This window comes from Petromyzon marinus, unplaced genomic scaffold (assembly GCF_048934315.1).
Source record: "Petromyzon marinus isolate PM22_M1 ecotype Great Lakes invasive population unplaced genomic scaffold, UKy_Petmar_22M1.pri1.0 PM_G_Scaffold_18, whole genome shotgun sequence".
Lineage (NCBI taxonomy): Eukaryota > Metazoa > Chordata > Hyperoartia > Petromyzontiformes > Petromyzontidae > Petromyzon > Petromyzon marinus.
In genome coordinates this window covers 1,210,001-1,212,500 of record NW_027422739.1, presented here as the reverse complement: position 1 = coordinate 1,212,500, position 2,500 = coordinate 1,210,001, and positions in this window count along the sequence as shown.

Genomic DNA, 2,500 nt, shown 5'->3' with positions numbered 1-2,500 from the left:
TTGGCGGGGATGTGTCTCTTGTGGCTCACGGGGCTGTTAGGGTGGCACAGAAATCCCTCGGAATGGGAAAAAACGGGTCATTTTCGTGTCGCCACATTGCATGCGAACCGCATGAAACTTCCAGAGGCATTTGCAGCAGGAATGCATGTGCACTCAAAAAATGTGATATTTTTCACGGAGAGACCCCGTGAAACGCTAGAAGTGGGCGGGGATGTCTCTCTTGTGGCTCACGGGGCTGTTAGGGTGGCACAGAAATCCCTCGGAATGGGAAAACGGGTCATTTTCGTGTCGCCACATTGCATACGAACCGCATGAAACTTCCAGAGGCATTTGCAGCAGGAATGCATGTGCACTCAAAAAAGTGAATATTTCTCACGGATAGACCCCGTGATACGCTAGAAATTGGCGGGGATGTCTCTCTTGTGGCTCACGGGGCTGTTAGGGTGGCACAGAAATCCCTCGGAATGGGAAAACGGGTCATTTTCGTGTCGCCACATTGCATGCGAACCGCATGCAACTTCCAGAGGCATTTGCAGCAGAAATGCATGTGCAGTCAAAAAAAAATTGATATTTTTCACGGATAGACCCCGTGAAACGCTAGAAATTGGCGGGGATGTGTCTCTTGTGGCTCACGGGGCTGTTCGGGTCGCACAGAAATCCCTGGGAATGGGAAAACGGGTCATTTTCGTGTTGCCACATTGCGTACGAACCGCATGAAACTTCCAGAGGCATTTGCAGCAGGAATGCATGTGCACTCAAAAACTTCTATATGTTTCACGGATAGACCCCGTGAAACGCTAGAAATTGGCGGGGATGTGTCTCTTGTGGCTCACGGGGCTGTTAGGGTGGCACAGAACTCCCTCGGAATGGGAAAAGGGGTCATTTTCGTGTTGCCACATTGCATAGGAACGCCATGAAACTTCCAGAGGCATTTGCAGCAGAAAGGCACGTGCACTCAAAAATTTTAATATTTTTCACGCATAGACCCCGTCAAACGCTAGAAGTTGGCGGGGATGTCTCTCTTGTGGCTCACGGGGCTGTTAGGGTCGCACAGAAATGCCTCGGAATGGGAAAACGGGTCATTTTTGTGTGGCCACATTGCATAGGAACGGCATGAAACTTCCAGAGGCATTTGCAGCAGGAATGCATGTGCACTCAAAAACGTCTATATTTTTCACGGATAGACCCCGTGAAACGCTATAAATTGGCGGGGATGTCTCTCTTGTGGCTCACGGGCGCTGTTAGTTAGGGTCGCACAGAAATCCCTCGGAATGGGAAAAGGGGTCATTTTCGTGTTGCCACATTGCGTACGAACGGCATGAAACTTCCAGAGGCATCTGCAGCAGAAATGCATGTGCACTCAAAAACGTCTATATTTTTCACGGATAGACCCCGTGAAACGCTAGAAATTGGCGGGGATGTGTCTCTTGTGGCTCACGGGGCTGTTAGGGTCGCACAGAAATCCCTCGGAATGGGAAAACGGGTCATTTTCGTGTTGCCACAATTGGCATACGAACGGCATGAAACTTCCAGAGGCATTTGCAGCAGAAATGCATGTGCACTCAAAAACGTGAATATTTTTTCACGGATAGACCCCGTCAAACGCTCGAATTTGGCGGGGATGTTTCTCTTGTGGGTCACGGGGCTGTTCGGCTCGCACAGAACTCCCTTGGTCCACCTGATTCGTGCATACAGGCAGCAACTAAAACTCTGTAAACCTGCTGTGAGGACATCTAAACAGTGGACCAGTGAGGCTGTGGAAGATTTGCGGGCGTGCTTAGACTGTACTGACTGGGATATGTTCACGACTGCTACCAATAGTCTGGATGAACTCACAGAGGCTGTGTACATCAGCTTCTGTGAGGACTGCTGTATCCCAACACGTACCAGGGTGAACTTTAACAACAACAAGCCCTGGTTCTCAGCAAAGCTCAAAAGGTTGAGGTTGGAGAAGGAGGAAGCGTTTAGGAGTGGGGATAGAGACAGATTCAAGGAGTCGAAGAACAGGTTTAGCAAAGCGGTGAGAGAGGCTAAACGACTGTACTCAGAGACACTAAAACACCAGTTCTCTACTAACGACGCTGCTTCTGTCTGCCAAAGGGCTCAGGCACATCACCAACTACAAACCCAGAGCGCCCCACACCACTAACGACTCCCGCCTAGCCAACGACCTGAACGAGTTCTACCGTAGATTTGAAAGACAATTGGACTGTCCTGAACCACCCCTTCCCACCCAAGAGGCCCCATCCCCCACCCATACTACAGAAACGACTCTCTCCTTTCAGGAGGGAGAAGTTAATGGGCTTTTCAAGAGGCAGAATCCACGCAAAGCAGCCGGGCCGGACTCTGTCTCTCCAGCCACCCTCAGGCACTGCGCTGACCAGCTGTCTCCGGTGTTCACCAACATCTTTAACACCTCCCTGGAGACATGCCATGTACCAGCCTGTCTCAAGTCCTCCACCATCATCGCTGTGCCCAAAAAGCTAAGGCCAACAGGACT